The 14,314-nt window shown below is 37.3% G+C and overlaps 1 protein-coding gene across 4 annotated transcripts in view; it reads right to left on the bottom strand.

Moving 5' to 3' along the window:
- Positions 1-13,711, bottom strand: part of SULF1 (sulfatase 1) — a 206,088-nt gene extending 192,377 nt beyond the window's left edge. For all 4 annotated transcript variants that reach the window (XM_072604795.1, XM_072604798.1, XM_072604800.1 and 1 more), the window contains exon 1: positions 13,376-13,711. The gene's annotated coding sequence lies outside the window, so the exon portion shown is untranslated. The remainder of the gene's footprint in view (positions 1-13,375) is intronic.
- Between the last annotated feature and the right edge of the window lie 603 nt (positions 13,712-14,314).

The raw sequence follows: 14,314 nt of genomic DNA, 5'->3' as shown, positions 1-14,314 counted from the left end.
TTTGAATAATTTTGAGATTGAACACAAATAATACCCTGGAAGTAGAATGGACAAGGTTTGACAAAAAATTGACTATAGGGGTGGGTTGATAGTGAGGGAGTGGAATGTGAACCTAGGTGACAGGAAGGATGGCTGTATCCTCTAGGAGACTGAGGAGGAGAAGTGGGTTTAGTGGGAAGGGTAATGAGTTCTGTTTGGGGAATCTTGAGTGTGAGATGTCTATGGATCACCCAGGTGGGCATATCAAGTAGGAATTTAGAGATGTAGGAATAGAGCTCAGAAGATGAACTCATTCTATTATCTACAATAAATCTTACATCTCACATTTTTCGTGTCTTTTAATTTACTAGTCAACTTTTCCTCTAGTGATGACACAAAGATGGTAAACAATAAAATCAGTATTTTTTCCCCTATCTAAGCAGTATAAATTGCTACTTACCTGAGACAAGGTAAGCAACTATTTCCAAGGTAGTCTATTTATAAGATTTAATTAATGTATTTATTTTATATTTGCAGAATTTTGCATACTTCTCTAAATCTATGTTGGGGATTGGTTTACAAATTTAAATATTCAGCAAAACATAAAGTGAAGCTTCCTTGAGGGCAAAGACTGCCCACCTCTTCTTTGTATGCTCAGAATTTAGCACAGTACTGGCACATAGTAGGCTCTTAATAAATACTGGTTTAAACACAAATACTTTTATCGATGATCATGCTGTTTGGTGATCAGAGTGGGCTTGACTTTAGATTACTTCCCTTATGTGAGTGAGCCAATGATGTGGAATTTAAGAGCAGAAAGAATGTTATATATAGTGACTGCATTGTTTCTTTACCCAAGTTGGATTCAATATTCATCATGTTTTAGAAGTCAATGTATACTTGATTCTATGCGGAGGAGCCAATAACTTTAAATGAATTCAGGGAATATCTGGTATCTGATAGCAACATTCCTGCTCTTTCCTCACCCCCGCTTTTTATATAGAAAGTAGCATTGGTAGAAAGAAACATTGAAAAGGTTAGTGAGAAAACTGTCAAGTACTTTATTTAGGCAAAGACTAGAGAATACAGCCCCTCCTCACCACACACACACACACACACACACACACACACGCACACACATCAGGCTGCCTAGAAACAAGATTATCTGGTCTTCCTGGTGTTCTTTATGGTCACCAAAAATGTTTTGGGGGAAGGGAAGAGAAAGGAGAAAGCATTTCAGCTGTATGGGGCAGATTAATATGGAACCAAACTTATTGAGGCAGAGGACTGTTCATCCGGTCCCTTGTCATTCTTACCCCCAGGGCCAGTCAAGTTCTGACCCAGCCTAGGAATGTGAGCCCCAGATCCAGGAAGGGCCTATATTAGAACATTCTTCCCTGTCCAGACCGGATGGCTTCCTGATAGAACTAACGCTCCAAGCCCCAAAAGATTTTTCTTGTGGCAAAACCAGTTTTTCTTTGCAGTACTGAATTCAAAAGACCTAACTTCTATATAAAACACTTGAGTGGAAAACACTAATTAACGATATCAAATGTACAACAACCACCAAGACAACTTTTCATATAAGCATAAATACTCACAGTGAAACAATTTATAACAGGAAAGTTTTTTCAAGCCATTCTCTTCAAGAATGGCCATGATAAAAAGAAAAACAGAATACTTGGATCGAATACATACATATGTACATAATGCATATACATATAAATGTTATGTGTACTTATGTATATGTGTACATATATGTGCGAATATATATCTATTAAAGTAATGTTACTATAAAAAAAAAAGCTGTGTATCCAGCATCATCTAAGGTACAGTAGTGGGGTTTTTTCATTAATTTTTTTCCAGGAAGGATATCTTTGTTCTGATAAATATATAGGAATGTATGAATGTCTTATAGATAAGGCACTCCGAAAGCTTCTGCCTGGGAATGGCAGTACTAGATATTCAGCTGTCAACAAAAACTGTGAAAACAGTTTCCAATCCAACCCGACAAGTACTTATGAAGTACCTGCTCTGTACAAGGGGCAATGTCCTAGGAGCTCCTGGTACAAAGTCAAAACAAAAACTGTCCTTGTCTCAAAGAGCTTGCATTCAACTCACAAGACAATAAGTTTGATTTTATTAAATGATACCAACAACCAAACACACTAAAATGATCAGGACTAGTAAAAATATGATGGATGATTCTTCATGTCAAGATTCTATAGTTGAGCTGGGACATCATGTAGTTCTTTCCATAACTCTGGTGTAGACGCTAATTAAAATATAATATACATTTATTAAATGCTTTTAATGTGCAAATTGCTAGTCTATGTTTGACCAGTCTAAACAAGGATGCATTTACAGAAAGGCACATACTGTTAGAGTAGAAAGGCTAGTGACCACAGCAAATGGACATTATCCCAGCAAAAAAAAAAATGTCTTCTTTCATCTAGTATGTGATGACATCTCTTCATACTCCATTTAGTAATGAATTTGAGAGACTGGGTATCAACCATGCTACCATTCCATTTTTTTCTTCTCTTATTCCTTTCTACGTTCTCTCAGAGAATTATACTTCTCAGTTTCAAGACACCAGTGAGACAGGATCAAGAGACTAAAGCAGTAGGGGGCAGAATCCTGAGAAATATGAATTTAGACTATCTGAACAGGAAACAGGTGTGTGCCAATTACACAGTCAAATTTATAGTGAGATAAGAATGTTGACCTTTATGGACAATAGATAAAAGGATATGGTTTTATACCTGACAATGAAAGAAGATTGTTGGGTTAACTTCAGCTTTTTTTCTTACTTTGAAATGGTATTGAGATACAATACTTTTTCTCATTGGTTCTTTGCTTTAACATAAAACACTTATCTCAGGAAATGCAGACTCAATCTCAATTCACTGGATTCAAAATGAAAAATGGATTATAATCATTTAACATTCATGCCTATGTTGTAGAAGAAAAAGAATGCAGACTAATATTCCTTATGCTGGAATCTGGGGAAATACTTCAAAAATCCAATTGGATAAAGTAAGAACCAAAAGCTTCATTTAAAATAAACCTCAGTTTTTCTAGAAATATTAAAAAGTTACCAGACTTGTCCCCTCTCAATGTATGTTCACAAATTTCCTATTTGCCAAATAATTTCTGATAAGAAGCACTGTAAAACATGAAGCATCATCTCAAGAAACAATCTTAGTTGAAGCTGTTTTGTAAATTAAGTGGCATACTTTTGAAAAAAAAAACCAAAATGTGATATGTTTTCTAAGCAGTTAGGTTTTTTTTCCTAGCAAAATATCTGGTTCATGTTCATGGCTGACATGAAGTCCATGAATTACTGAAAGCTGTCCATTCCACCTACCTTATCATGTGATTATGAGCATCAAAAATGATCATATAGTGTTTTAATGATCATAAAGTGTTTTAAAAATATAAATCACATTCAACAAATTTTTTGTTCTGTTATGGTTATTTATTCTTTGTGAGAAAATTGGTGGGGCAAAAGATGATCTCCAACCACAAATCAACATGATTTCAAAACTATGTGTCAGAGACGAACAAGAGAGAAAACACTGAGATGAAATTAGTATGAAGAATATGATTCGAGGTTGCCTCTCCTCTCCTTTCAGTGCCTTTCTTGAAGGCAGCTTAGTATCTACACTGCCATACCAGATATATATATTGGTCACCACACAGTTCATTGTTTATTTCTAGAATAAAATACAAACACCTACCTTACCAATTAAATCTTTTACGATCTGGTTTCCTTTCTTCATTTATAGTAAGGAGTTCATAAATGTTTTTTCATTCATTCATTCACTCATTCATTCAACATTTGGGACAAACTGATTGTTTCTACAATTTGACATTTGAGCTATCAAATTGTGCTTTTTACAGATTATCCCCAATGTTCCCTTATGATATTCATTTAATGCCTCTTAGAATATGCTCTCCCTTCTCACTTGTACTACTTAGAATGCCTAACTGCATTCGAGACAGCTCATTTATCACTTATTATGGGAAGTCTTTCCTTATTCCCCTAGTTATTAGTGCTTTCTTCTATCTCCTCAAATTTTCATGGATAATACAACTATTTCCATCACATCCAATTAAATGCCAAGTCCTTGAAGGTAGGTCCTCTTTTTCATTTTGTTGTTGTAGCCTCAGATCCCACATAGTAGACACTGAATTAATGCCTGTTGGATCAGATTAATTGATTGTCCAGTTCTAAAATTTTATTTCTTGGTGATACTTTCAGGGTAGTTATAGAACATTTAAACAGCTCTTCAAAATGCGAAAAAAATGAAGCCATTTATATCAGACCAGAAAGGTGAGGAACCTCCATTTATTTACTAAGCACAGATATGGCATATGGGAAAAAAAAAAAAAAACAAACCTCATGACCAAAAAGAAACATTCTGTATGTGATTCTACTTATCCATAGTGTATATCCATTATAGAACTCTATTAATCTGTTACATCTAGAATGGACCAGACCATTTTCCTGTCTGTTTCTTGAATTAAGCTGCTGAGAAGATGGATATAGGGAATCTGGATCCTCTCTCCTCTGGAGCTCACTTCTCATTAGCTGAAAGTTAAAATTTCAGATTTTTGAGAGCTTCATAATGAAGTATGAAACACAGTGGTTTAATATGACTTTCTGTTCCAAAGAAGATTGATTATTGGCAGGTGAAGGGGTGGCTTTAAATAGACATTGGTTCTACTAACAGGACATGTTACAGAATAGTGGTTTGGGCAGTTTAGTCATAGTAATGAAATCAAATTAAAGATAATTTTAAAATATCTGACAATATTATATATAGATGCACAATACTAAATCAAGTGATCAATCAAATTTTTCAATGTAATTAATTCATCCTTCCTAGAGCTCTATTATAGCTATTATCCTACAGCATCTTTTCAACCTTACTTGAAAGTACAGCAGATATGACCCATGAGCTATAACAAAAATCAAGAACTTGGCCTCTATTCAAGTAGTAACATACTGAAGCTGATGAATCTTAATTTTATACTTTAGTAGAATAACAAGCTGGCATTATACAGTGAAAAAAAAGGTTAACTATTAGGCAGTTAACATAGGGATATTTTCCTATTGTTTTCTATTTAAGAAATTAAATAATTATTTCTCAAATAACTAAATTTATTTAAGTGCATCCCACATATAGGCAAGGCCCTGTACTAAGCTAAGTGCTACAAATAATGAAAAGCAGTCCCTGCTTATGCTCTACTGGAAGCATATAGGAGTGTTTTGGTTTACCTAGTAAATCTCGAAAGAGACTAGTCACAGTATTCTTTTCATGAGCTCAAATCACATTTTATTCATCTCTGACATTATACTTAATGACAGAGAAAGAGCAAGTAGTCTAAACTCCATTTTATAGAAGAAGAAAAAAATTAGAGTCAAATAAAAAGCAGTCCGGGATCACAATTCATGACAGCAGCAGGAGCCTAAGACATAACTACTCAAGATCATATGGCAGGAGGGCTCAAATAGTGCTGTTTACGTTTATACGAAAGAGATATATACACTTAGAGAATTACACCCAGTCTATGGTTTCCCCAGACAAACTCTAAATTAAAGTAATAAAATCCTGCTGCAATATCTCTGGTAGTGTGGCACTGTGGAAAGAACACTCAGTTTAGGACCAGAGTTTGAAGCTTGATAATTTCGCTTAGTACCTGTATGACTTTGGGCAATTTACTTCACCTCAATCATTTCACTTCTTTGGGACACAAGTTTCTTCTCTATAAAATGAGATGAACTCTAAGATTCTTTCCAGTTCTAAATTTAGTTTTCTGTTGTCTATTTATAGCATTATTTCCAGTAAACTGCTTTAGTGTTTTGCTGAATGTCTTTTTTTTTTTTTTTTCCCTTTTCTGTAACCAATTAATAACTTTAGGTTGGGGTATGTCTGTGCTTAGAGTTTTTGTTCTTGTTTTGTTTTTAAGGATTAAGGGATATAGACTATGAATTCATGAGAATGGGAAAACTCTGCCAATGCAGGCCTACAGTCATTTTGCAATTACAGAGCTGTCTAGGGTGCTGAGCCAGAAGGTTCAGAGGAGGCACTTGAACCCAAGTCTGACTCTGAGGCCAGCTATGTTTCTTCTATGTCATGCTGCCTCTCATGCTTATGTATTAGAAATTACTCATGATCATTATTATTTATATTGTGTCTTTCCACCAAAAGGCTCATGACAACCACTTTGAACCTTTTCAATCTTATTTCATACTTGTCCCCTTGACATGTTTTGCACTTTCAGCCAAGGCAGACTACTCAGTCTCTCCCCAGTCCCTTCAGAATTGTTCAATTCCATGCCTTTTCATATTCTATTCCTTTAGCCTAGAGTGCTTTCCATCTCTCCTTAGCCATGCTTTCCATCTCTCCTTAACCAGTTGATATTCTACACATCTTTTTAAAGTCCCATTCTAACATCACTGGCTCTGACATCTTCCTCCATCCCGTAATATCTAATGAACTTTCCCCCTCAGACTCAACGTAGCATTTAGCCTATAACTTTCTCATGTTGTTGCTTTTGTTGTTAGTTGTTTAGTCAGGTCTGACTCTTTGAGACCCCATCGACCATAGAACACCAATACAATAATGTCCATGGAGTTTTCTTGGAAAGGATCCTAGAGTGATTAGTCATTTCCTTCTCCAATGGACTAAGTGCAAACAGAGGTTTAGTGACTTGCCTAGGGTCACACAGCTAGCAAGTGCATGAGGCTGAATTTGACTCAGGACTTCCTGACTCTAGGCCCAGTGCTCTATCTAGTGTGCCATCTAGGTTACTTACTCACCTGTAGCTGTGATTTGACCTTTCCCTCAAAAATGCAGATCACAACTCATCCGTTGTTGTCCATCCTGTGCGACTCTTTTCCATTTCTTCCTGTTAAGTTTGTCACAGGAGATCTATGCAACATGCTGGAGACTGTCCTTCACTTCTGACATTGTGAAGACACCAGGGGAACAATCTGGGTCTCCTTATCACTTGTGCTCCTCACCTCATGTGATCAGTCTCATCTTCTCTTTCTATTATATAGTTCCTTGATGACATCTTTTTCTCCTGTCCATCTTCAGAGTTCCTCCTTGATTAAATAGTGCAGCTAGCTTACACGCATGATATGTTTTTTCCTTGCCCTCACATTTTGCATCATTGTTGTTTCTGAATTTTTCATTTCCCCCCATTGGATTGTAATTTCCATGAGTGTCTGGAACATGTCTTATCTCAACTTTCTGTCTTCCTCTTGTGTCTAGCACAATGTTCTTCACAGAACAAACACTTCATACACACTTGTTGAAGGAATAATGTGCAATAGTAAGCCAAATCAAATTCAGGGAATAAGAGAGGAAAGAAAAGTACGAGCGAAGACCTATGACTACCAGAAAGTAGCCAGAGTAAGAGATAAACTGACAACTTAATGAATACTTTCTCTCAACTAAGTGATTGCACTTAGAAGTAAATGAGAAACTTATGACTTAAAAAGATATTCTTCACCAAACTTATAATTGGGTTTGATAGCAGAGGAATATAAAGGCAAAGCAATGGAAAGGGAGCTGGATGTGGAGTCAGAGAACTTGAGTTTGAATCTCAGTGCTGCCACTCATTACCTTTGTGACTTTGGGCAAAGTCACTTAACCATTCTGAGTACAGATCTAGATAACCTCAAAGCTTTCAGTTCTAGATCTATGATCTTGGCATTCTAGGAGTTTTAGGAGAGGTAATGTCAATAAAAGACCTTCCCACCTTTGCTATGGACAAATCCTCCACCAAAATGGCTTTTCCCCTTTGCTATGAACTAGTCGCAGTTAACCAGTTAACCATGCTCCTGGCTTATGGCTTTGGACTAGAACAGATGCAAGAGAATGACGCAAGGTGGGCTAGGCTAAATTGCATCTTCTTTGTTCTTTACCAACAATCTTAGAATAAGGATGGAAGCAGACCAGACCCAAAGGGCATTCTCTGGGACCTTGACTCCATGGCATTTGATGCTTTTAAAAAATATAATTCTGCATTCAGCTGTCCTTCTGGGAATGTTTTGTCAAGGAGAAAAGATCAGATGTTTGATGGTGGGTGCAGTGGTAGGGACTAGGCAAGACTTAAAGCTGATTTTTAAAAGAAACACAACTTTTCATCATATGTAGTTTGAGTGGTAAGGATAGTAAAATAGTTTAGACCCTTCATTTTGTCTAAAAGGTATCTTGTCTTACCAATTACTTCTGGAAGCTTGACCTGACTCTCCACAATGTTTTCCAAAGTTATTATTTCTATTTAAAAAGTGTGCAGGAGAGGAAAGAAGAGGGCTGCATGACCCTCCTGTGAATAAAATCTCCCACTGAGCATCCAGTGATCTGTTCCTTTGTTCCATCCCAGCACTGGGGCTGAGCTCCTGCTCTCCATTAACCTTTGGTGCAGGGCAGGACTCTCTTTTTCTCTCAGTGAAGTTTATTCAACTGTCACCATCCTATCTATTAATCCATTAACTCGGTTGCCTTAAATCCCCAAATGCTAAAGTAAGTTGACTTTTTTAGGGGCTGAGGCAGGTTGGGCAAGAGGGGAATGAAAGGTGCACAGAAATGATAACTGATATTAATTGGGTTAATGCTTTCATTCATTTTGGTGTTTTACAATGCCCACTGATACTTTGAAATCTGACTCCTGAGGGGAGAAGGACATGTCATTTCTAATTGTCTGTGGGAAGAAGGGATGACAAGTATAGATGAGTTTAAAGAGAGCATCCCCAAACCTCATTTTAGGTAATAATTTAAAATTCTTCCCAATAAACCTATTACCAAAGATGTCAAAAAAGTAAAATGGATGAGTTTTCCCTTTTTTATTCAGATAGACATGCTAATGAACTCAAGTGAAATAGCCTTATATTAGATAATTGAAGAAAAGTTCCAAAATTAAACAGTTCACTCACCAAGTAGCTATTAAGTACTTTATGTAAGTATAGTATTATGCTAGGACAGTTTCTGTCCTCAAGGAGTTTATAATCTAGTTGAAGGGACAAGAAAGTCCTTCACACACACACACACATACACACACACACACACACAACACAAAACAAATGATGAGAGGAATTTACGATTGTATGCAGATAGTAAATGCTAGGAGATCAGAACACAATTATGGGCATGGAAGAGTTAGGGAAGGTTTCATAGTGAAAGTGAGATTGGACCTAGGTGTTAGTATTTACAAAAGAAGAGAAAAGGGAAAGAGCAAACGTGAAAGGAGTATGGGGGTGGGGGACTGCATCAATGAGACTCTTGGAGGCAGGGCATTGAGTAAACCAGTCTGTCTGAAGCAAAGGACCCCTGAGTTAGAGATAGGGTTTCAAAGGAGAGATTTGTTGCTAGATTGTGGAAAGCCTTGAGGGTCAGGCTAAGAAGTTTGAACCTCATTTTATAGACAATAGAGAACCACTGAGCAAGGGAATAATATGATAAAAGTAGAATTTTTAAAAGATTATTTCGGCATCTGCTTGAAGGATGGTTTGGAAAGAAAAAAGTGAAGGCTGAGAGACTTATTTGTAGGCTATCAAAATAATCTATGAATTAAGGGATGAAGACTCCACATAGAATGGATGGGAAGGGGTGGTAATAGGAATAGAAAAGGGAGAAATAAAAGTGAGAAATACCAACAAGAAAGGTCAATAGGCTTGTCAATTGCTGGTATATGGAAAGTAAGAAAGAAGATAATTTGCCATAAATAATGGAGATTTATCTGTAAACCTTTTAACATTAACAGAAACTTTGAACAGAATCTTTTCTCCAAAGTACCTTCTTAGAAATGATCATGTGTCAAGTCACATAATCTCTCTGGACTTCAGTTTTTCAGATCTATAAAATGAGAGTGAGAGTGGATGACCTCTGAGATCCTTTCCAAATTTAAATCAATGACCCAAAGACCCAGAAGGATAGAATTCCTATATAATTTGCTTTGAAGGCATTTTTCCCCCTTCCAATTAATGTCTTTAAACATGAATGCTGTTCTGGAATATGGATATAGAATTTATTTCATTTCAACACTTGTAAATGCTGCTTCTAACTCTACTTCTCAAGACTATTTGTCTCATGCCGAAATAAACTAATTTATGTAACATTTAGTAAGAATCATTGAAGTCCTGCAATACTGTTTGAATCTTCCACATGGGACTTCCTTTGAGTAAAATCAACAACATAGATATGAGCAACAGAAGTTTTACATGATAGGTTATTAAAATAACTTTCCTATCTCATATATGAAATTTTCTAAAGGACTAATCCTTTATCAAGACACAAACTGGCACAAAATTAAATCAAGGAACCCTGCCTCCTCCTCAGTCTCCACTCATTGATCTCTTGTTTCTTGCCTTTGACAAATTTGTATGATATTGTTTATACTATTTTACTGAAAGTGGACATGACCAAGTATCTTCCAAAGTCACGTCTCCTCAGAAGTAACTAGGGAAGAAACCTTTCAGTTTCTCTCATGAGCAGTCCATATACAAACTCTTCATGAACTCTGCAACAGATGATCATTAGCTTAGAGATAGCCTACAATGACTTACTATACTGTTCAATCAAAATTGGAATTCACCATGCACAAGTTTTCATCAAACTTTCAAATTGCTGGGCAGGTAGTAGACTATAGCAGATCCTTTGGGATTCAGAGTCACATGCATTCAAATCCCATCTCTGACACTAGCTATGTGACCATAGAAAAGTCACTTAACATTTCTGAGCCTCAGTTTCCTCATTTGCACAAGAGCGATAATCATTTACAACACCACAGGGTTGTGAGATGTTGTACGTCAAGTGCTTTTTTTTCTTCTAATTTTAAAGCAGCATGTTAACATCAGTTATTGTTATTTCTACCTCTAGAATAATTCATCTTGATCTAGACATTGAGTTATTCAGTATGTATCAGGATATACCAAAGGTATGGACCCAGATAGTTTCCCATCAAATTGTTACCTTGGCTAAAAGGGACATCCTGCGAGCATGAACACTTTTACAGCTGTTACGATGCTGATGGGAACTTCATGTGTGTTGTCAGCACAAGTGAAGAAACCAAATGTCAAATCGAGGAATGTAGAAGTCACCATAAATAAGTCTGAATGTTTACCATCTGGAAGAGTAGATTTATACTTTGACCAGAAGTTGGATTACCCTATGGGCATTATCGTTGGAATTGGCCTCCTTTTTACATTGAAGAGACAGTCTTTTCCAATTAGTACAGATAAGGACATCTCAGGGGAAAAAAAAGTAAAACAAACAGACACCAACCTGCCTTTTCAAGGTGTGAATTAATGTTTCTCTACATTTCCTCTCTCCTTAAGCTTCTTATGATAATTTTAGTTCCACCATATCACAAAGTGCTTTTAAAAAGGCAGTCTTCTGCTTTGTATACTTTTGAGCTCAAATTCCTCTGACTGTATCTTATCTAGATTTGAATGTGATCAGACCTTATCTACAGGGAAGAACTGATTAGCCTTGAGGAATTTCCCTTTTTTTTCCTGCAATATGGCTGTTTCCCTAAAATAATGCCACGTTCATAATAATAAAAAGAAAAATAATAACAATAATTCCTGTTCACTACTTAAACCAACTCATTGTATTTTGAAAACTAAGACAGCAGGAGAGAATTTGTCTAACATTTTTTATTTTTATATTTAAAGCTCGAGTTGCAGTATAAAGCCAAAATAGAATAACTAGAATTCCAAAAGAGTTCAGCTTAGGAACTTTAGTCTCTTTTGCTTATGTAATGTTATTAAGGTTGTCTAATATTCTATTAGAAACAACTACATGACCATTTATAAGAATATTTTTCTCACCAAAGAAGATTAGAGAATAGGTGCTGAGAGCTATCTCTAAGACACCCAGCCAAGTACCACATTACTTTTCCCCCCTTCTTTTTCTCTTTTTTAAAGAAAAGAATAACTTGGTCCAAAGGCCAAAATAGAGATGGATCTTGAAACATAGTTTTATAGGTACCTTTATAAGGTCTAATACCCAAATCACAAAGCACCAGCCATAAATCCTGTTATTCAACCTACCAAACAGCTCTTATTTCAGAATGGATTATATACAGTATTATTTATAGAATCTCTCACCTGCAAGGGGGTGAAGACAGTGTTAGGTTTCTCTTGCAAGTATAAGAGAGTCCAGTAAGACCAATAATTCATGAACACCGCAGGTATAAATGAGAATTAATGTTTAAGGGAGAATTTAGGAGTTGTAAAAGAAAAATAAGAACTCTCATTCTTTATGTTATTTTAATTTTTTTAAAAAAACTCAGCACTTGTTTAGAGAAAGCACTTCTTTGAGGAAACTCTATTATATAGTATAGAAAATACCAAGTTTGTGATGTTTTGCATTTATTCACTTCCATATATATATGTATATTTGCTTTGGGCAGCATAATGCAGATAACAAACTAAACAGCTTAAGCACGGGGATGACCAGGTATTTGCAATGGAAAAATGATAATTAAGACTCTCCCCTTAGAACCAAAGCCGGAAAATCTATTTCCATTTAATTAACACTTCAGATAGCCCGTTTAAAACCAATAAATGTAGTGACTTTAATGACCCATTACAGTGATGCTACTTTAGCTTTCAATGACTTGTAAAACTTTCACAAACAGATCTGCAAATGAATTACATCCATCTGCTCCTCTGCAGCTGCGAGGGAGGGCTCGGTTCAATCGTATTTCGCTACTTCCTCCTTTGCTGGTTCTCTTTGAATTCTAAAAATGTAGTTTTTATGCCAGTCTATCTGTCCCCCCTCCGCCCCCCTCCCCGCCGCCCCAGTCAGTCTGAAGCCCAGCCCGCGCTCTCTCAAAAGAAGTCCTCCACACTTTACAGTCACCTCCAAATTACTTTAAAAACATTATGGTTTGTTCCGTGATGAGTCAGACAGAATCCCCACTGCATAAATCAGCCCGGAAAGCATCCCCATCCCTGCCAGGAGTTCTCTGGTGGAGTGTTACTAGAATTTTTATACACAATGTTGCAAATACAACTTTAAAAGTGAGCTGCGTCCTCCTTCTACCAAGGAGAGGGATAAACGTTCGTTTGGCCATCCCCACACTTTCCCCTGCGGTGGTTAGCCCCCTTGGGGTCCTCGAAAGGGAATGCTGAGTGGTTAAAGCACTGCTCCCCAACACACTTTCCACCCTGCACCTTCCGAAGCATGGCATTAGGGAGTGTTAGCGCTCTAAAGACAGCCACGCTTCCAGCTCCACTCGCAGTTATCTGTCAGCCATACAATAGCAGCATTGATAAGACCGCAGCAACTGGCTTGACAAGTGTGCTGCGCTAGCATTCCATTCAGAACTATGCTAGAGGGGAAAAGGCAGCCGATGTCTTTTACTTTACCTGAACAAACTGCTTTTCTTGGAGCTGCTGGAAATGAATTCCTCGCCTTCTTCCAAAAGCTAGAGTTCTATTGCTTGCAACTCACACTTCGAGAAGACCACACAGCTCCAGCAAGGCAGTCTTCCTTCTCTTAATCCCCACTCGAATGTGATGACACACACTAACCCCAACCATCTGTTGAAACACGTCCTCAAGCACTCAGCACAGTGGTGTGTCAAGACAGGCTGCCCAATCCAATTGCTGGGGCTGGGTGTCTCTTAAGGATTGGAGGCTGAGACCAGGACAGAAACTATAGGTCTGAGAACTCTCAGCAAAGTAACCTGAGATTTGGAGAGAGAAAGGAGGGCTATAAAAAGAGTAGAAGTGGGAGGTGCTAAAGAGAAGGTAGAGGGAGTGAATTCTTCTGGTGACCAGTTGTGTTACTTTTCACAACTCCTTATATTCCCGAGGGACCTCTGGGTCCCTGAGTAGGATGCACAGAAGCAGGAGAAAACCCCTAACAATCTTTGATTGCTAGTCTATTTGGGGCAATCTCCTCAGCGAGGCACTTTTCTCTGAAGGAGATAAAAGGTTCATCTGGACACACTGATAAAGCTAATGTAGGAGTCATTTGCACTGAAATGTGACATCTGTATTTTGAAATCCAAACTCCTACCTTCCTCTGATTAACTTGGGGCTGCCTCCAACATTCCTGGGAGAAAAGGGGGGGAGGCAAGGGTGCTAAAAGCACGAATCTCTCTTCCTACATATAGTTCTGTACTGTTAATCACGGGCTGTGCATCCCAAACAGCAAATAAACATCATTTTCATTTCTACACATGCAAAATAGTATCTTTTCCACCCCTGGAAATAAAGACTGCTTTTTATCATTTTCTTCTTTCACAGACATCTCTTTGTAAAAAGCTTTTGCTCCAAGAGTGCTTGGCTCACTCTGTGATT

Source organism: Notamacropus eugenii, chromosome 4 (genome assembly GCF_028372415.1).
Source record: "Notamacropus eugenii isolate mMacEug1 chromosome 4, mMacEug1.pri_v2, whole genome shotgun sequence".
Lineage (NCBI taxonomy): Eukaryota > Metazoa > Chordata > Mammalia > Diprotodontia > Macropodidae > Notamacropus > Notamacropus eugenii.
This window is presented reverse-complemented; position numbering and strand designations above follow the sequence as displayed.